Source organism: Fukomys damarensis, unplaced genomic scaffold (assembly GCF_012274545.1).
Source record: "Fukomys damarensis isolate Sample0158 unplaced genomic scaffold, DMR_v1.0_HiC HiC_scaffold_3, whole genome shotgun sequence".
Classification (NCBI taxonomy): domain Eukaryota; kingdom Metazoa; phylum Chordata; class Mammalia; order Rodentia; family Bathyergidae; genus Fukomys; species Fukomys damarensis.
Window position 1 is genome coordinate 39677292 of NW_022900915.1, and position 22029 is coordinate 39699320.

At 41.1% G+C, this 22029-nt stretch overlaps 1 long non-coding RNA gene and 1 pseudogene across 1 annotated transcript in view; both read left to right on the forward strand.

Annotated features, from left to right (window-relative positions):
- LOC104871306 overlaps nt 1–9529 on the forward strand; it is a 68225-nt gene extending 58696 nt beyond the window's left edge. The window contains exons 2-3 of the long non-coding RNA XR_782811.2: nt 8871–8989; nt 9207–9529. This is a non-coding gene — a long non-coding RNA (uncharacterized LOC104871306). The remainder of the gene's footprint in view (nt 1–8870; nt 8990–9206) is intronic.
- Nucleotides 9530–11744: 2215 nt separating this feature from the next.
- LOC104871345 lies at nt 11745–14035 on the forward strand (annotated as a pseudogene).
- Nucleotides 14036–22029: the final 7994 nt, after the last annotated feature.

Consider the following 22029-nt stretch of genomic DNA (forward strand, 5'->3'; position numbering starts at 1 on the left):
GCCACAGGCTTTACAGCGGCAATGAGAGTGCAGACTAAGCTCATGAGTTGGGTAGCTGAAAGTTGGTTAAGAAATTTTCTACTGTAGATTAAAAGCAATATAACTGAGTTTCCAATATTAACTTATTTATCTCATTATCATCTGCTGGAAACATTACTCTGGAGTGGCTGAGAGAATTGTCACTGACCTGTCTATCTTCCAGAGAAATATGTTGTTCTTTCTCGAGTCTACCTACCATTCCTCTTACCTTTGTTTTACTTTACTGTGGGTGGTAAATCAAAGTCTAGATTGTTTTTCTTTTTGCAGTAGAGGGGATTTAATCCAGTGCCCTCACTCTGGGTTTCATCCTGAGTCCTTTTCTTCTATTTTTATTTTGAGATAGGGTCTTGCTAAATCACTGCATTGCCCAGGCTGGGCTCAGGCCCGTGATCCTCCCGCCTCAGCCTAGAGTGTTAATATTGCAGGTGTGCGCCACCACATCTGGCCCCGAAGCCTAGATTTTTAAATTCAGGGTTTTAATCAGTTGTAATAAAGGAAGTTTCAGAAACCTTCGATGTCTCTCAATAAACGCATAAAAATATTTTGTTTGACTTCTTTGCATTTCTGATCTACGTCTGGCCTATTGTTTAACTTTTACTTTGTGTTCAAGGCTCTTTCACTTAGCTTTTCTTTTTTTTAAATTTAATTTATTGGTACATTCTAGGTAGATAGTACAGTTACATTCATTGCTGGGATCTTGTACCTTATCACTTAGCTTTTCTAAAGCAGCACTGCAAGGTGCTAATTAGCAAAAGCAAGCCACACGGGCAGTTAATAAATACTCTGAATAGAGAACATAAAAAGAAACAGGTAAAGTTAACTAGGACACATTAGCTATCAGGTACACTTTCCTAAACACTGTGAGGGGTAGCAGTTGTCTCTCATCATAAGACAAAGTGTTTAGGGAATGGAACAAGAGGTGCACTTTGTGATTCAATTTCTTTCTCAAATCATAAAGTTCTAGAAAACTTGAAGCTGAATCATTCTTATCACACTTATATGAACCATTCTTGTTGGAGATCATTAAGTCCCTTTTTATTTCCTTTTTTTTAAGCAAACAAGGAAACAATCTAAAGGTTTTGTTTTTTAATTTGGGAAAATAGTAGTAGATTCATAGAAAAGTTCAGTCAGGTCTTGTAACGACCAGTTTCTGTAGTTTGTAGAACTACAAAGCCAAGGCTGTCCAGGCCAGGTCAGAGGGTCCTGCTATGTGATGATGGATTTGATAAGAAATTATTTTAGGAAGGACTAAATGTTGGTGCCAGATTACTGTTGAAAAAATGTCTCTCTTTTTTTTTAATCTTTGGCAAGCTGAAACCTAGTATTTTCAGTACCATTCATCAAAGAGGCTTTCTTCCAGTGAGTAAGTTTGACTCGTTTGTTGAAGATGAGATGGCTGAATGTGTCTGGAATTGTTTTTGCATCTTTTAATCTGTTCCACTGGTCCTCAGGTCTGTTGCTTTGCCAGTACCATGCTATTTTTGTCACAGTTGCTTTGTAGTATAGTTTCAAGTTGGGGATTGTGATACCCCATACCTTGTCTTTATTGTCTAGAATTGCTTTTGCTATTTCAGGTATTTTCTTTTCCAACTTAATTTTTGGATCATTTTCTCATGTTGCCGGGATTTCTATTGGGATTGCACTGAATCTATATAGCAGTTTTGGAAGTATGGCCATTTTCATTTTCACTGTCTTGATTCTTCCTGCCAAGGAGCAAGAGATGCCTTTCCATTTGCTAATATCCCCTTCAATGTCTTTTTTCAGACTGCCGTAGTTTTCAGAGTAGAGGTCTTTGATTGCTTTTGTTAGGTTTATTCCTAGGTATTTCAGTTTTTTTGGATGATATTGTGAAAGGAATTGCTTGTCCCATTTCTCTCCCAGTGAGCCTGTTTTGTGTGTACAGAAAAGCTATTGATTTGTGTGCGTCGGCCTCATATCCAGCTACTTTACAGAGTTTGGTTATTAAGTCTAGAAGACTTTCGGTGGAGCTCTCAGGGTCTTCTACATAGAGATTCATGTCATCTGCAAATAACAATTTTACTTCATTTCTTATCTTTATTCCCTATATTTCTTTCTCTTGTTTAATTGCTGTGGCTAATGTTTCCAAAACTATATTGGAGAAGAGTGGTGCTGAGATGCAAATGAAAACAACAATGAGATTCCATCTCACCCCGGAAGGAATGGCTGCTATCAAGAAATTAACCAGTAACAAAGGCTGGGAGGCTGTGGGGAAAGAGGAACCCTGCTCCGCTGCTGATGGAAGTGTAGACTGGTGCAGCCCCTGTGGAGATGCCTCAAAGAACTAAGGTTGGAAGTCCGTTTGACACAACTATTCTCCTGCTGGGTATTTTCCCAAAAGAATTAAAAGAATCATACCACAGTGACATATGTGCACTCATATTCACAGCAGCACAATTCATGATAGCTAAATCTTGGAAGTAGCTAATTGTCCATCACCAGGAGATGGGATAAAGAAAATGTGTGTGTGTGTGTGTGTGTGTGTGTGTTTTAAATAAAATGGAGTACTACTCAGCCATAAAGAATGAGAAATTAGAGACATTTACAGCTCAGTGGATGCACCTTGAAGCGATACCCTTAAGTGAAATAAATAGGACACACGTGTGTAATGCTAAATAGTTTATTGTGAGAAACTGAAAGTGTAAATAAGGACTAAAAGGTATAATAAATAATGTGAAATTGGAAGAAAAGGTGCAAAGGGGAAGGGGAAGTGGGACAGGGAGGGGAAAGAAAGAAGGAATGGAATTAATATGAGAAAAATAAAAAAAAGGAAGCAAAGCCTTTGTACCCAGGGAGGGGTGGAGGAGTTGAAGGGAGCGCAGGGGAATAGGGAAAAAATGAGAACCAAGATGAATTATATAAAGGTGCAAATTTCCAATGATGAATGCCATTATATTGTATGCCTAAAATGTACCAATAAAATTAATTTTAAAAATCTCTCACCTATGACGAAGTTGTCAAATATTACTCTTGGGTTTATTTCCCTAAGGAAAGCAATTAAACCTCTGGGGATACATTCCAAAAGCCAACACTCCAAGAGCTGACAGAGGCAGGTCTTTCTCCAGTGGGAAGGTGACCAAGAGACGGAGGGAGCAGGGAGGGACGAGAGAATAAGGGAAGAAGAAAGCATCAGGACGTGTCATGTACATGTACCATCGTTACACAGCATGTGTAAACATCATGTACTGCAGAATGCACTCATACTTTTTAATTAATATTAAAATTAGCACATGTTAGTGCAGTTCTAAAAGCTTGACTCATTTTCTTTTTTCAAGGTTATCATTCTCATTTGCCAAGCATTAGCTGATAACATAAATACCTCTGACCTTTTCTTTTGATAGAGAGGGATTTCAGACCCCCCCGAAACTTGTTCCATTTAGATTATTCTGGGAGCCTCATTATGTAAATAAAACTGTTTTATTTGGCCCTTCAATGTTTTTCTAGAACCCAAGAAAGACTTTTCTTGGTAAATGCATACACACAGGAAGAGTTAAGTAATTGAAAATTATATTTTGTTTTCAAGATCAACATTTCTTTAGGCTGTACTCTTCTGTTTGCAAAATATTTTTCCGTATCCAGAAAGGAAAGTTGCCAGTGGACTCTTTTCCTAATATTCTGGAAAAGATAAAAACATATTATCTAGGGCCTTGCGGACACTTGTTCTAGGTTACTCAACCTCAATGGGATGCAGCCTCTGTATAGGAAGCAATTGCAAGCAAAGCTCTTTAAAATTAAAAGAAGCCTCTTAATTCTTTGTGTCGTTTAATTACTGTACTTCAAGCATAGAAGAGTGAATGTGAGGGGAACTTTGAGTTGATTTTCTGCTATGACTTTCTATTTTGGTGGGTACTGGGGATCAAACTTGGGTCCTTGAGCTTATGAGGCAGGTGGTGGCACCACTGAGCTAAATCCCTGGCCCAGACTTTCTATTTTTGAGGTGTAGCCTTCAGGGCTGGTGCCTCTTCCCAAGTTTTTGAGAATGGTACCTTTGACCTACCTTTAAGAATGGCAGACATTTTTTCTTTATTTCTTCTCCCAACTGTGGTACTCACACAATACTAAACAGAACCGATTCTGCCTTACAACCATATTCTGCCTGTGCTTGGCAATGCAGCTTCTATTTCTAGGGATTTTCCAGTTCCAGGTGAGCCCTCTGTGAGAGGATAGAGAGCCCCACCATCAGCTAAACCCACTTGCTGGCAGGAGCTGCATAGCTACCTTCTGAAAATTCTTCCATTTCTGGAATGAAGAATTTTCAAATGACACTTGTCAAAGCCTTTCAAGATAAGCCTTAGTTTCTGTATAACTGAGGTTGACTTAGTATATTTCATTTACTAAGTGTACAATCTCATAATCATAGCAAGAGAGTGGCATGAACCCCTAAATCGTGACCCTGGAAATTATCATCAATCTGAGCATCACAGAGTCTCTATAATGACAGGTATTGATTGCCAATCAATCAATCAATCAATCTAAACCTATCTGTCATCTATCTCACACTGGGGATTGATATTAGGGAGTGCTAAGCTACATTCTTAGCCATTTTTATTTTTACTTCGATGCAGAGATTTGCTAGCTGTTCAGGCTGGCTTTCAGCCTTAGCTACCAAGGTAGCTGGGATTTCAGGTGGGCGCCATCATGTCTCACGTCCACCCCAACCATTAGACAATGATTAGAATTACTTGGTTTCACGTAGCATTATCTCTACTGTTTTAGGCTTTTCCTTAATTTACCTACCATAAAAAACTGCTGATTTTAAACAGCCTAACTCACACATATCCTCTTTATGTTCATTTGCTCCCCACTAATAGCAGAATCATGGTAACTTTGGTTCCGTGTGATTCACAACTCTCTACATGGGAGGCAAAATACCATCTGCTCCTACTTTCCTAAACCATAAAATTCCGAGACCAGATCTTTGCTGACAAAAACTTCTACTACTCACCTGAGAGTTAGTGTTAACCACTTGATTCTCTTCTTTCTTCTCAATTATCCTCATTAACTCAAAGAAAAACTCCTTTACTTTGTGATATTACATTACAATTTTACTATAACTAGATCTAGGGCCAGAGATTTGGCTCAGTGGTTCCGCTTGCCTTGCAAGTGCAAGGGCCTCAGTTTGATCCCCGGTGCCAAAAACAAAACAAACAAACAAACAATAAAAACAACTTCATCCAATATTTATTTTCTCAATTAAGCCATATTTACTTTGTTTTTTAGCAAGTACTGCACTTTGAAATAGCTTCCCTAATTTAAACTGCTGCATTTTTGCCATAAATATTTCTTAAGCATATACTATGTGATGAGCTATTTATGGACTCTAGGAGGGTGAGCAAGACCTGTACCACTCCTTGCTCTCGTGGAGTTTGCGTTCTACTGATGAAAACCTCTGCGTGAAAAGTGGGGCGCTAGGGAAGTTCCTGTTTTACATAATATGGGCGGGGAGAACTCACTACTAAGTTAACAAAAACAACCAGAGGCTTAAGGGAAGTCAGCCATGCAGAGACCAGGGGGAAACTTGCAGAGAGTAGTGGCTGTTACCTAGTCCTGCCACACGGGGGAGCTAGTGGGTTGCTCTGTAGAGCTGCCATTGAGCTGGAGAAGAGGAGCCTCCGAGGCTCAAGCCCGCGAGAGTGTGGCGTGGAGTCCCAGACTCCGTACCCCTAAGCAGAAGTTCATCCTTGACTTTGACTCTGCGTGAGGTTAGGCACATTGTTGCTTTTGAGGCAGAATAAACCATACAAATGAAAACTTTTTTCACCCTCTTTGTGCTATGTGTTTAAAAATTAAGCATTAGTTTCTCACAGCAGAGAAACTAGTCGGCCATTACACCTGAGTCCTATTTATTTCATTTAAGAGTGTGGCTTCCATGTGCATCCATTTAGCTATAAATGTCTCTAGTTTCTCATTGTTTAGGCTGAGTAGTACTCCACTTTGTTAAAAATACTTCTTTATTCAGTCTCCCGTTGATGGGCATTTAGGTTGTTTCCAAGCTTTAGCTAGACTGTGCCACTATAAACATATATCGCTGTGGTATGATCCTTTTAATTCTTTTGGGAAGATACTCAGCAGGGGAATAGCTGGGTCGGATGGGACTTCTAATCCTAAATAAGGATCAAAATGTATGATAGATAATGTGGAATACGAAGAAAAGATCCAAAGGGGAAGGGGAAGTGGGAGGGATCGGGAAAAGGCAAGAAGGGAATGGAATAAATGTGAGAAAAAGAAAAAACGCAAACAAAGTCCTAGTAAGCAAGGATGGGTGGAGGCGGGTGAAGGGAGGCCAAGGGAACAGCGAAAAGCTAAGAAGCAAGATACAGCATGCAAAGGTTCAAGATCCCAACGAGGAATGTAACTGTACTGTGTACTAAAATGTACCAGTAAACTTAATGAAAAAAATTAAGCATCAGACTTGAGGCTACTTTACAAATTTGTCAATGCCTTCTCCAGTGTTTGTGGGGGGAGCAGCAACATTGAGACTAGACCATCCGGGTCTCCTAACTTTCTTTTTCATTTTACTACCTGTGTGCAGCCCAAAATGTTTACATTCTTTGTGAAGAGTTGATACAGGTATGTAACATATCTTAATTCTGCTTTTTATCCATTTTCTTTCTCTTCCCTCCTCTCCCCTCCATATTTTAATCAATGGAATAGAACAGAAACTGCAGACCCCCCCACCCCGTGGGTACATTCTACTGTCTGATCTTTGAGGAAGGGATCAAAAACCTACACTGGAGGAAAGACAGCTCCTTTAATAAATGGAGCTGGGAAAACTGGATGTCCTATCTTTCTTATAGCGGTAAACAATCACAAAGAGTTACATTTGGAATACAATTCATAAACTTTCAGATGAGTCACCAATTTCCAGGCAAAGAAACAGAAAGATGGTGGAGTAGTCACAGCAGGAAGACATTACAAGTCCATGCAACAGGGCAGGAAGTAAGAGAGACATTTGCATCCTGATGTTAGGAAATATCTCGGGAGAGCATAATCCAAACCACCCTTACAGAATGATGAACCTGGGAGTAAAGCTCTACCAAATATGCGAGAATGGCTTGGTTCTCCATGCTGTTTCTCAGGTTGTGAGTATTCATTGTAACAATTAACTGCAGCCCATTGGCTGAAATGTATCCACATCACCCATGTTATTCCGCCTCCACTGGAACCTGATGCAGCTGTGGGTCGTCATGGTGACCGCCCTTTTCCAGGAGAATCAGGCAACATCCTAGGGAGCAGACATCTGGAAATAAACCCACGTTAGCTTCACTTTGTCTCTGGATTTTTATAAACCATACTGTCTCGCTCCAAAAATTATGATTCCAGTCCACTTCTAACACCATTTGAAGAAAAACAACGCTGACAACAGGAACCTCAGGTTTCAAATACAACACTAAATTCACAGGGAATAAAGACTGTTTTTCAAGACACATCAGTCTAGTGCTACGATATTAAATTTCAACACATACACAATGAAATAAAAGTGACAAACTTGCTTTACTTTTTGGCTCTTTACAAAGACAGCAGCAGAGTTTTACATCTTTTGTAAAAATGAAATTTAAACATATGCAATATGTATTTATTAGATTAGTTTAATCATCACCCTAGCACCAAAATTAGTCATTACTGCAATCTTGGTATTTCCCTTTTGTATCATCTTTTTGTCTTGACTTTTCTTTCTAACAATGCTGCACACATCATGTTTAGAATTCATATATGCACATAATTCTGCATCGCCACTTGGCAGGATGGCAAAGCATTTCCTCTGTTCTTTTACAAACTCTGCATAGTACAACCTCGGCGTAACGTTTCTACACTCTCCAGGATCACGCAGTTCACGGCTGACGCTTCCCAACTCCCCACTTTGGCCTGAAGCCCTGGAATCTTTTATGGGGGGGATCAGGTTCATCTTCATTTGCCCTTTCCCAACTTCTTCGTTTTTGCTTTTCCTCTATTTTCCCAAACGTACCAGAGCCTCTAGAAATTTGGAATGATTTGCTCTTTTTGAGTCAAAGGAACTTTCTCAATTTTTTAAAACAATTCCCTTCCTGACATTTAATGCCTTTCGTATCATTACTGGGTTCACAAATGCTTAGTTGTGACCAAGAAGTGAAGTTTTCAGAATCCGTCTTCCTGGGGAGCTGTTCTCAGTGCCCCCCACACCCACGGCCCACCAGTTGCTGTCTCCAGTCCCTTTTCTCTGAACTTTTGCTGAACAAAATCTGCTTGCCTGCTCTGGAGGACTGACCGTGGAAGGGCAGGGACACTGCGTGTTTTAGTATCTGTGTTAATAGTTTTCAGCGTATTAGACACACTGTTGTATGTCGAATGGATTCATTCTACTGTAATGTAACTTGGACAGCACTGTCCTGGGTCAACCCCACCCCCCACACCTTAGGATGGGAGAAATCATGACACCAGAGAGTGACTCAGGAGGGAACGAGGGGACAGCTTGAAGACTGGTGTAGGTACAGTCTGAGAACTCTCACAAAAAAAGGTATTCCTGATCCCAATGATAGATGTAACTGTCCTGTGTCCCGAAAATGTACCAATAAACTCAGTGAGAGAAAAGAAAAGGTATTCCTGACCCCAGTGATAGATGTAACTGTCCTGATGTTCACTGAGGCTGAACTAGAGCCAAGCTCTGGTATTTGCCTGGTCTCTCACATGTGCTATTCTCTTGCAAAACTTGGGTCACTAGAGCTTGTTTTCTCTGCATGAGGACATCACGGAATTTGCATTTTGAGATCTAAGACTAAGGAAAGGTTGATTTATCACACACACATTCCAATCAGATCTCTGTCCTTCTCTTACAGATCTTTCAGAGCCTTCATACAGGGCACTACCTGGAATGCTTCATGGTGCATGGCTGGCTGTTACATGAGAGTGGTTGTGCACGTGATTCTCCCTACCAATGGGCCTCGGGTGACCTTTCGTGAGTCTCAGTTTCCTCATCTGTAATCAGAGATAATGAGGCTATTTTAGTGTGTAAGGTGGTTGTGGAAAGTAAGTGTGGAAATGTATGAAGTCAGTGCTGAGCACGAGTGAAATGTTCAGAATGTGCATTAATGCATTATTTTTCCCAATTCCTCCCCTTCCTTTTTGGTATCTTCTCTTCTCTTTTCTCTGCATTGCTATTGTTAACGCCACAGTTGCTACAGGCTGTCGGTGGGAGTGCAAAGCAACAACACGAAAGCGGAATGTGGAGAGCGGCAGGCGTGACCAGGGACTGTGGCCGCGGACTCGGTTCACCACGACGGAACGGCCACCTGCGTGGGACGGGGATGGACGGGGGAAAGCAGCCCGCGGTTGTATTCTCCTCCTGTGAGCTGTCCGTCGGGCTCCGTTCCAAGAGGCCAAGCCACCGGAGTGGTCCGCAGCTGTGAGAACGAGCAAGCTCTTCAGTGTGAGCCGCCGTATGAAAGTCGCTGTGCTGGGCTCGTCCAGAGGAAATGGCCTGTCGTGGACTGAGCTGGACAAGTAATCACATGTGCATTTTTCTTTCAAATATTTCACCAAGTAGAGAATGGAATTCTTCATTTGTAGGTGCTAAAGGGCAGTTGCCTATTTTGAGACAAGAAAGAAAGCATTTAAAATTAAGTTTTAAACATTTAAATTAATAATTTATCCTTTCTTAAACATCAGCGCAGTATAAGAACGGGTTAGAAAAATATAAAAAGACCCATCATGTGTTACCCTATGTATATATTTTGGTGTTATTTTTCTGGTCTTTGCTCATACATATATTTCAAAAAATAGGATTGCACTGACTTTTTAAATTTGCTTTTAACTTAGTATTATTTTATGTTTGCAAACCAATGTCCTTAATGGTTGCTTAATATCCCATTGCATAGATAGACAATAATTTATCCATTTCTGTAAACAGAAGCATTTAGCTCCTTGCCAGCTGGGTATGGGCATTGTTTCCAGACTTTCACTATCATGAATGAAATGATGTTCAGTGGAATTCAAGGAGAAAAGCATGCGTGCTGCGATGTAAAGGAGAAAACAATCTGCATACGAAGAAGGGCTGAGAAACACAGCTACAACAGAGGTGTAAGTTTAATTACCACAGAACCAGGAATTCAGCAGAGAAGGAAGAGGACAAGAAAGACATTAGCACCAGAAGAAATAAGACACCATTATCATCTCAAAGAGGAAAAGACTAAGAAGTAGGAAACACTATGTCTTTAAGTATCTATCTCAGGAGTTCAGAATTACTAGGGCTACAGATTTTGTAAGACAAAAAGATGAGACGCCCTCCTTTGTCATATTAAGTTTCAATAAATTATTAGACATTCTGTTACATATATTTGCATGAGTGATACTGAATTCTATGAAAGGTGAAGAAGAAAATTATATTAAAAACCATCATTAAGTAGATCATCATTAAATAGTGAGACAAACAAAAACTACTTGAACACCTTTGTACACTACCTACTGTGACAGGTGCATGATAAAACATAAGAATGAGATCTCGGGGCAAAGAACGAGGTCATAGATGAACAGCTATCTCAGGAAGATGATTATACTTAAATTATGCTGGTATACTCCAGCTGTAGCCATGGCAATAAAGTAAAATGCGGGACTAGGGAATCAAATACTTTCAGTCATCTCCTGTAATTGGCCCAAAACCAGAATAACCAGGAGGTGGTGTTGTTCCACAAGAAATCACAAACCAGGGTGAGCAGGGCCCCCGTGTTTCTCCTGGCTTGCTAATTCTCCAGGAAGGCACACTGAAACTGTTCAGTCATACGAAATAAACACTGGGGATTAGGAGGGACAAATTACTAACGTCTCCATCAACCTCATTTCCTTAGGCTACTTGAATGTTTGAAATATATTGCAAACCAGTGACTGTGGCTTTCTGGATTTGGAACAGTGGCGAAGCCTGCAGTTCTCAAACTGGGCTTTGGGCGTTGGGGGGGGCACCTGCTGTGGGTGTTGGGCCTGGAGCAGCCGGGCACAGGCCGGGGAGCTGGGCTCCTCTGTGCTCTGGGGTTGACATTTGTCAATTTCTCAAGTGGGCAAGGCACCTCCATGGTTTGGCAGAGAATGATTTTGGGCTGCTCTGAGTAATATGGAATTTTTTCCAAGACAGGCAGGATTGGTTTATAGAAATGTAACAGCAAGTGTTTTTAAAATATAAAATAGGGGGCTGGGGATTTAGCTGGGTGGTGCTGCCACCTGCCTAGAAAGTGCAAGGACACGAGTTCTATCCCCGGTATAAAAAAAAATTATATATATGACACTGGGAAAACACAAAGGGATAGTTCTACCTAAGTAACTTATAAGACTTTCACTTACTTTGAGCCACTGGAAAATAAACGTCAAGTGTGCAATACATGAAGCTGTAGTTGTTTCCATTTCTCCCCCAAACTGCAGCTTGTAAGTGGAATCAACTTGGTCTTTCATGAGATTTGTAAGGCCAAATGGAGGCTAAACCAGAATTTAAATTCTACTCTTTTCCTCTGAGGTAATTATTCCCAAAACTTTTAGAGTGAAACAGACTTGTTCCTTTAAAGGGAATGTTTGGAAATGGGGGTTGGCTGTGGAGGAGGACAGAACTCACAAAAAGTATCTCATCTCAATAAAAACTGTATAATGCCAGGGAGGATTTTCAAACGCAGTTAGGAAATGCATAGCAGAAAAAGGGAGAGGCCAAGGAAACCAGTGAGAAATAAAGGAAGATGGCTGGAGGCGAAAGTGGGCACAAGAACGATGAGAGCAGGTTGGTCTGCTGCATGTTCGGGGACACAGCTGCGCCGGAGGTTAGCGGGATGCTGCTGGGCGGGTCAGTTTCCTTGACAGCCAGTGTCTCTGGCCCTTCCACCTGCAAATCCTCAAACCTGTTCTGAGCATGGGTCTTCCCCAGGCTGATGAATTTCAGGCATTCCTGCCTGGACTTGAGCAGGGAACTTAACAGGATGCCTGAGAAGAAGAAAGACTTACAGCAAGGGGCGGAGCCAGAAAAAGTGCAAAGGGACCAAGAAAGAGGACCACTGGAAAGACAGGGAATCACTGTCACAGAGCAGCGGAGAGAAGGCAGGAGACACTCAGAGCAGAGCATCCTCTTCCCTCTAGCCCCTTCCCAAGCTGCAAACCTCCCTCTGTGCTTTCTTTTCATCGCAGCTGTCAGAAATTTATCAGTTGCCTTTTACCGTTGATTTCTTCCCATCTTCTGTAATCTAGTTTTCGGATTCACGATATTGCCCTCCAGTCACCAGGCATCTCAAATTGTCCAGCCAAATGGTAGTTTGTTTTACTGTGGTCATTTTGACAACTGTCCGAAGCCCTCTTTGAAATCTGGCTGCCCACTTTGTCTTTGTGAGAATTTCTGCCCTGTGTCTTCTCCTGACTTTCGGAATCTTATTCTCTGACTTCTTTTCCACTCCTGCTAGTTGGCTGTTGACCCCTCTGGAGTTCAATTCCGACTTCCTCCATCTCCTCCCATATTTATAAGACATGGCTCATCTTCTCAAATCTGTGTTCAGCAGAGCCTCTCCCTAGCTGCAGGCTGCCAGAGCACCTTCTGCAAAGGCCTGCAGGGAGTTCGCACACAGCGGGTCTCATCCGGATACCGATCCCCAGCTCTCCTGTTCTCCATAAAGTGAGCACAGCCAGCTCCCAGGCACCAGACCTGGCCTCCTCTTGAGTCTCTGTCTCTCCTGATCTCACACTGACTGGATTATGCTTACACACCTACCACACTGCGGCTCAGCTCTACTGCTGTGCAGACCTTGTCTCATTCTTTTCCTGCACCACTGCCGTTGTTTCCCACGCTTGGGTCTCTCTAGGTTTCCACTGAGTCTTTTGTTCAAATGAATGCTAGCCTTAGCTTTTCAGAGACAAACCCAACTGGGTGTTGTTCACTTCTGCATTCTTACAAGCTCTTTCTGCCCGACCAGAGCGGGTCCCCCGACCTACTGCTGTGCAGACCTTGTCTCATTCTTTTCCTGCACCACTGCCGTTGTTTCCCACGCTTGGGTCTCTCTAGGTTTCCACTGAGTCTTTTGTTCAAATGAATGCTAGCCTTAGCTTTTCAGAGACAAACCCAACTGGGTGTTGTTCACTTCTGCATTCTTACAAGCTCTTTCTGCCCGACCAGAGCGGGTCCCCCGACCTCCTCCGCTGCCCTCGGAGCTGGGACATGAGCCAAGGAGCAGAGGCCGCCCCCGCCGCTGAGCTGCCACAAGCCGCACCTGGAGAAGCTGGCCTGTGGCGTCACCCACCTCCTGGGATCTTCTCCAGGTGGGACAGAGGTGAGCATCATCAAGTAACTGTATGATGCCTGAGGATAGAAAGAACTTTGACCTGGGGACCAGAGGCTTCCTCATGACCTGAAGCTAGGGGAGCCCATCGTTCCTCGGGGCAACGTGGCAGTGAACAGCGTCTCAGAGCTAAGTGAGCTCAACCGGTCTTCTGTGCACTCACTTCCCAACGCACCAACTCTGGCAGACCCTCAGGACGATGCATATGAAGCCGGCGGAGACCCGCCAGAGAAGCCTCATTTTGACTCTCGAAGTGATATTTGAGCTGGATTCGGGGAATGGGAATGGGAGAGGTTGCCTTGTCTGCAAAGCTGGGAAAGCAGCCTTAGCACAAGACGCTGAGGTCTGGTTCCTGGACAGAGCATTGTATCGGCATTTTCTCACAGACACTTTTACTGCCCACCAGCGCCTGCTCATCACCCACCCGGGCCTGCCCCAGTGGCAGTATGCCTGAACCAGCTGTGGCATCGGCCCACAGGCCAAGCGGTGGTTCTGCTTGTACAACCCCTCACCTACAACACAGACCTGCTCACAGGAGAGACCAACTCCTTCACGAACAAGCGGGAGCCACGCACAGTGTTCAAGACCAAGAACAAGACCGTAACCCAAAGTGGAAAGGGTCTGTTCAGTCGGCAGGTGGCCAGTATGGGCCCTCGGGTCCCTCTGCCTCTAAACCCTCATCTGGCTCTGCAAACTCCATCCACAAATGAACACCACCTCCACCTCTCCACCAGCTCCAAGGCAGCGATTTCCATGCACAGATGGCCCCAGGGACCCAACCTGATTCTGTGTAATTATAAGCATCTCCTGAGCGACCACAGTCGTGGGCCTTTTACTCCCACTGGCATTAGCGGGAGGTGGAAGGACAAATGTACTGAATTTTGCTCAAGCATCCTTCCCTTACACTCTTCCTAGTGGGTTTTCCAGCCTCTGCCTCCAAAAGCTGTGGAGAATTTCAGATCTTAAGTGGCCAGAGAAATCTCCTAAGAGCTTTCCTCTTTTTCCAACCTTAACTTTCAACCCCTTAGCAGTCATTGGAGGAGTCCCCTAAGGAAACCACTGGTTTTTGATTCAAGAAACACTGGAACTGCACAGTTGAGTGCACAGCCAGTAGTCACATGTGGCTATTTAAATGGCATTAAAAATTCATGTCCTAAATTGCCTTCACCAGGTTGCAAGAATTCACATGGCTAGGGCCGGGATGTAGCTCAGGGTGCTGCAGCTGCCTGGCAAGGATCTGAATTGGATCCCTGGTACCAGGGGGAAAACATAATTCACATGGCTAGCAGATTCCATATTGGACAGTACAGAGCTGTGGAACGTTTCCATCATCACAGAAACTACATTAGAACATTTTCATACTAATTAGACATCACTACATTAGAACATTTTCATACCAATCTTCCTCAAATCAGTTAATTTTTGTTGTTAATGTCAAGGCTTTGACTTCAGGAGTTGTAATGTTTCATGAAAACTTTGAGTACATAATTGTGTATTCTTTATATACTTTATCAGGAACATATCTTACTCTTCTCATTTTTTAGTTTCCTATAAACTCTTTTTTTTCTTATTGAGTTTACTGGTACACTTTAGGTACAGTTACAGTATGGTTACATTCATCCCTGGGATCTTGTACCTTTACAGGACAGGTCTTGGTTCTCATTTTTCCCCCTTATCCCTGCCCTCCCTTCACCCCCTCCTCCCTTCCCTATTTATAAAAACTTTATTCTATTTTTTCATTTTCTCATTTTTTTCCCTTTTCCCTTATTACCTTTCCCCTACCCTTCCCATTTCCCCTACACCTTTAGCCCTTTTCTTCCTATTTCACATTGTCAATTGTATCATTAGGATCTTATGTACCATTATAGTTTTTCAGACCAGATAAACTATTTGGTATTTACACATGTGTGACTTAATTATTTCACTTAGGAGTATATCCTCAATATGCATCCATTTTCCTATGAATGAATCTACTTTCTCATTCTTTATGGCTGAGTAGTATTCCATTTTATAGAAAAACCACATCTTCTTTATCCAGTCTCCAACTGATGGGCAGATGGGCTGTTTCCAAGTTGTAGCTATCACAAACTGTGCTGCTACAAACATAGGTGCTCATATTTCATTGTGATGTGATTCTTTTAATTCTAAAAATAGGTTATTCATGATTTGGCCCTAACAGAGCTTTCCAGCCTTATGTCACACCTCCCTACTCCTCAGCCACTCCAGTAAGTCCTTATTACCAATTTTCCCTTGCAAACTCTGCCTAACTGGTCTCCTTCTCCAATTCCCAATTACACCATCAAGGCTCAGGTCAAATATCTACTTCTCTATAACGTGCTTTAGTACCTACAGTATAATATGAATTTTATAAATGTTTCATTATTTTTCTAAAATTGTACATCAGAGACTTACAGTGGAGCCGAAGCAACTAAGTCATTCATTCATTTATTTGGCACTAATTTTTATGAGTAATTTGTGTCAGCTACCACTCTGGACTATAGGACCAAAAAGGGTATAAAACACCCTCTCTGCCCTCCAAGGAACTACAGTGTATTTTAGATAATGAAGACGGAGAAATGCATTGTTATAACGCAGCTGACCATGCCTTACTCTATGTGTTTACCCTATGCATCCATTATTTTCTGTCCAGTGCTAAATGTGAGTTATGTGTAAGTCAAATGGATCTTGCCTCTGTTAGGCTTTAGGGACATTTCTCAGGGTCAGCCTAATTCTTAGAATTCTTTTCTTTCTTTTTTTCTTTTCTCTCTCTCTCTCTCTCTCTCTCTCTCTCTCCCATCCCCTCCCCCCTCTCTTTTTTTCTTTCTGTCTCTTTTTTTTCTTTCAGCATAATCAGAACCTGCAGGATTAAACTTGTTCTTTTTTTCATTTTTATAAAGATACCTTGCCATCACTTGATATATTTGGGCTTTTTATTTTGTTTTATGTTTTTGCAAACAGAGGTAAACAGATACTCACTTTCATTAGATAGGCTTTCCTTTGTCGATTACAACTAGGAAATGTTGAACAGAAATAAAGTTCAAGAAATTTACTAAGTTTAGGGGAATCTTCTAAAATTAATGTATTGCTGTAAATTAACTGGTGCACCTTTGGATTTTTTTCCTTGTAGCTTTATTTCAGAAATAGACTCACTGCATCCCTTCTCTAATTTCCCCCAAATGGCTTGCTTACTCCATTCTCTTTATAGGTCACTTTCCACGCCAAAAGGCTAGAAAGACACAGACTATTTTGAAGGGATAGAGTCATCATTAATCTAGGTGTCCTTCAAACGAAGGGAGTGGCTCACAATTCTTAGACAGAAGTCCTACATCCCGCTGAGCCCTGCCTCTGACAGGAAGGTTCACCTGTGATCTCTGCCTCACGGAAGCTCCCTAGCAGTCTACTATTTTGAAGGGATAGAGTCATCATTAATCTAGGTGTCCTTCAAACGAAGGGAGTGGCTCACAATTCTTAGACAGAAGACCTACATCCCTGTGAGCCCTGCCTCTGACAGGAAGGTTCACCTGTGATCTCTGCCTCACGGAAGCTCATCCTAGCAGTCCAGGGTTCACTTTTTCTCCCCCAACTCTCCCTTAGCGTCTCTCTGTAAATCGACAGTCATTCCCCGCGCTCTCCCTCCTTCCCTTCCTTCCATTTTATTGAGCTCACAACTGATGAATACAAATATCGAATAAACACAACTTGACCAGTGTGAACATGCGAATGCATTCATGAAACTATCATCACAATCAAGATAGCACATATAATGACCTTCAAAATCTTCTTTGAACTTCTTATTGTTTTACACTATTATAGGAAAACTTAACAGGAAATCCATCATCTTAGATCTTTAAGCACATAAGCCAGTATTATTAACAACAGGCTCTGTATTGCATAGTTTATCTCTACAAAGTATTCATCTTATGTAATTCAAACTTCAGATTCTTGGAGTACCTCATTCTTACTCCTTTCCCCCAGCCCCAGGCAACCACAGTTCTATTTCCTGCTTTGTTTTACTAGTGACCTCATGTAAGTGGAATCAAGAAGAGTTTGTTCTTCTTTGATTGCTTTATTTCATTTAGCACATTCCCCCCCCACATTCAGTCATATTGTTGTAAATGGCAGGATTTCCCTTCTTTTTAATGGCTGTATTATATTCCACTCTGCGAATATATCCAGTTTTCGTTCTTTTTTTTCTCACTGAGTTTATTGGTACACTTTAGGTATACAGTACAGTTACTTTCATCATTGGGATCTTGTACCTTTACATGACAAGTCTTGGTTTTCATTTTTTCCCCTTGTCCCTGCCCTCCCTTCACCCCCTCTTCCCTTCCCTATTACATCCAGTTTTCTTTATCCATTCACTGAACATGAGCATATGTGTTGTTGGCCTATCTTAGCTGTGATGCACAGTGCTGCAATAAGCATGCGGGTCACATGTCCTTTTGTGGTCTTGATTTCCATTTCTTTGCATTTACATTTATAGCCAGTAGTGGGATTGCAGTATGGAAATTCCCTTAAAAATTTTTAATGAAACATCTTATTGTTTCCTATAGTGCTTACACAAGGTTTTATTCCCACCATATGAAGGAATGAAGACATTATGCTTTAGTATGCTTAGTCACAATAGCCACAAATTTAAGCCACCAAATTAAGTGAAAGAAGGAATGCATTTGAAAAATGTGTTTAGATTTAAAATTCATGAATAATATTGAATGCTAATGGAATTCAAATATTTTTGGATTTTCTAGCTGCAATTAAAGAAAACAATCATTTAAAACTTCAGCTTTGAATGATATAACTGACAATGTGAAAGAGGAAAAAAGGGTTAAAGGTGTAGGGAAAGTGGGAAGGGTAGGAGAAAGGAAATATAGGAAAAGAAAAAATATGAGAGAATGAAAAAATGGAAATAAAGTGTTTGTAGATGGGGAGGGAGTGAAGGGAGGGCAGTGACAAGGGGAAAAATGGAGAACCAAGACCTGTCATGTAAAGGTACAAGATCCCAATGATGAATGTAACTGTACTGCATACTTAAAATGTACCAATAAACCCAACGAGGAAAAAAAAAAACTTCAACTTTTTTACGTAGATAACATAATTTCTACTCATTTATATCAACGATTTATCTAAGTATCCAATTATATATTTCTGATTATATATTGTACCTTTTAAGAGAATATGGAAAACTTGTATGTAGTGGTTAGAAGTTAATTTTTCAATCCACTGTGACAAAATAAGCATTAGTTGTTGTTTAATACTTAGAGATAGCCACTGTAATGAATGTTTGCCCTTAGTTATAAGTTGTGCTATATTAACATGTGATAAAAACAAAAACAAAAGAATAAGACAAATCCAGTACTGGCAATTTACTCCTGCTTCCTATCTTTTAGGAAATATATTGCCAAACACTAATATGTGCAAAATAAAGTGGACTCTTTAGTGAAGGCTGGACGGCCTCAAAATTGTGGATTTTCATAAGAACCCAGGTGGAGCTGGTGTGGGCAGGTGTATTTTGAATGAGGGTAGTGTTAGAAACTTGAGACTTGCCACATTCTATAGTATAAGGATTGTCTTTGAAAAAGAGTCTGCACTTAAATTTCAAAACCTGATTTTTTTACAGTCTGCGACCGAATGTATCATTATGTTTAGCACTTAGTTATTTGGTTTGGTTAACGGTAGATTAGCACATTTGCCCTTCAGGATCTGAGCTCTGTGCCTAGACTACCTGGATCAAAATCCTCCTTTTCCATTGTGTAGCTTTGTGAATTTAGCAAAATGTCTTATCCTCTTCACTAGAATTTATCATTTAAACAAATGGGAATAACCTTTCTTCCTGAGGCTGATGCCAGGATTAAACAAGTATTTGGGAGACAAAGTACTTGTCAGATAAATGTCATCTGTGGCTATTTAAGTTGTGAATTTGCCTATTACACAGACTTAAAATAATTTTACATTCTTCTTTATTGTACATACAAATCTTAGAGCATCTGCCCAAAGTTTGCTCATGAGGTCTCACCTGAAGCCCCTTGTCCAGCTGTGTGCCCTGGTTTGTCAGTTGTCCTGGATGAAAGAATCACAGTAGAGGTGGTAAGTGATAAAGTCACTTGGATGTGCACAATGTAAGTGTGTGTTCTCAAGCACAGCTTAACTGAGTACACATCATCCCACTACTCTTGCTTTGTCCTGTGAAGATAGTATTCATTTTCCTCTTTTCCTCAGCACATTTGGAATTTTATAGCTATAGTATCTTGTGGAGTCTTACAGTCTGCCCCCATTGACTCTTCTCATTTATCCTAGTCCCAAAACAGCTAATCCTCTCAGAAAGGACTCCACCAGGCAAGTGTATCTGTGGCTCTGCACCCCAAGGCAGAGATCAGGATCAGGCTTGCCAGTGGAAGTCCACGATGTTGCTTGCTGTATCCCAGAGTTTTGCGGCACCTCTCACCCACAGCCAGTTCTGCAGGCAGCCCCAGGAACAATGCTTGTGTTAGTTCGAAAAAGTGAATTTCTCTTCCCTTTTACCTTCCTTTCCAGTTTTCTAAGAATAATTTTATAGCCCCATCTCATGGTACTGCAGATAAGTGTACCATCTTTTATGTAACCAGCCTATTTTGGAGTGTTTTCTGCATCTACCCAGAGAGACAACATAGTGATGACTGATAATGCAGCTCTTAAATTTTAGTGCCAACTAGTCAGGAATTTGATCTCTGTGTCACAGAATGGTCCAAAGAAGAAGAAGGGAACTTCTATAATCCTCTTAGTTTTGGTCCCTATTACATTTCTTTTTTCTTTTTTTTTTTCAGAGCCAAGTTGCAATTTTAAATGCTGGGTTTCTTCTGGAGCTGTGGATATAGTGTGAGAGGTTGAGGAGCAGATGTAGATTCTGTGCGGACCTAGAAACGTCATCGTGTGTCATTCGACATAGAACAGCTTGGCTCTTCAAGGGCAGGAGAGAACATTCTTTGCCTCCAAAACTTGTGTACACAACCTAGAATATTTCCTTTCTAGAAGAAGAAAAACATAATTGTACGTATTTAATTTATGCCAACTCAAAGTGGACTATTACCAGTTGTTAGGAGGACTGAACAGTGTTTTTAAGAGGGCATTCTTGCCTGTGCACAAACACATGCACATATATGATAAACAGACCAAAGTCCGCTTTGGAGATTCTGTACTTCTCTGCTTTTCTTGCAACAAAGTTATATTATCATCTCCAATGAATGAGTATCTATCTGTCAAGGATTTGTTTCTTTTTCCAAGGTCTCTTTGTGATTTAGTTAGAGTCAAATTTAAGATAAAGAAGATATACTTTTTAGTATATGTATATCTGAGAAATATTATGAACATCATTCTATTAAAAATCCAATACTTGCTTGAATTTCAGAAAAAAGACACATTCCTTCATTAGCACACGCACATCTTCAAGATCATGTAAATTATACCTAAAAAGTTGTTTATCAGAAACTCAAATATAACCAGGCATTTTAAATGTTTGTTTGCTAGATATGACAATCCAAACCCAAATGTACCTTTGCACTGGGTCTATAAAGTTTGGAGAAGGGATTATTATGATTGAGCACTCTCAGCACTGATAGAAAACTATAGTATTTGGTGGATGAAAGTAAGAGTGTAGGATTTGTGACCTCCTCATGAGAGCAATACTGAATCATGAAATTTGAATATGGTTAGAAAATGTGAACAACTCTTCAAATTTATGAGAATGGAGTTTGACTAGGAATAGTATTATCATTTATTATTAGGACCTGGGCCTCAGAATCTGAGCAGAAAAGAGATGGGTAAAATCTAGTCATATGTGAGGTTGTGGCTATTCACATGAGGTGATTTGGCTACATGAACATGATTCTCATACAATGTATTTTTCCCACCAGGTTCATAAGTGCTCTTGCGGGTGGCAGTTAAATGAACAATAATATGAGAGTCCAGAATCCAACAGAAAGCTGAAGCAGGAAGGCGCAGTGATTAGCACAGTTGCTAATTCTCTTAGCAGGATAAAATGCTTTATAAATATATAGGCAAGAGTGAGGAGGAAGATGTACTTAGGAAGGGTCTGGGGCTTGAAACAGATTAAGAAGTCATGTGAGTTTATTTAAAGAACACGTGAATTGCAAAACAAGAGTAAAACATGGTTGAACAGAAATCTTTCCATCTTAATCAGCCGTTGCCAAAGCCAGAGTGGGTCTAAGTGATAAAAGTTGTAAACTAATGAAAATGGAGAGAATTCAACAGAGAGGCAACCCATAGCCATAATGAAAGCTGACAGTGAGGGAAGAGAAAAGAAATGGTGATGGTTTGGATAGCAGAAAACAGGTTTCAGTGAGATTTATTTACCAAAGAAGAGGAAGAAAATGGAAATGATCCTCAAAGACCATTTGTTCCTCACTGCAGGGTCTCAGGGGGACTCTCCTCAATGCCGCTTGTGGGGACCACTTACTGCCAACTGTGTAGGGAGGGAGGAGTCGAAGTGGACAAGTGCTGATGGCCTGGACTCCTGTGCCCTGCTCAACAGGAAATGGTCTTCACATGCTTCTTGTCTTTTACTTTTTCTGTGCACATAATTACTTTGCCCTTACCCATTTCACATAAAATTTATCTTACTAAATGCTGTGCTGGGTGCAGGGAATATGCATATGTACGAGTTCAAGGCTGTGTGTGTGTGTGTGTGTGTGTGTGTGTGTGTGTGTGTGTG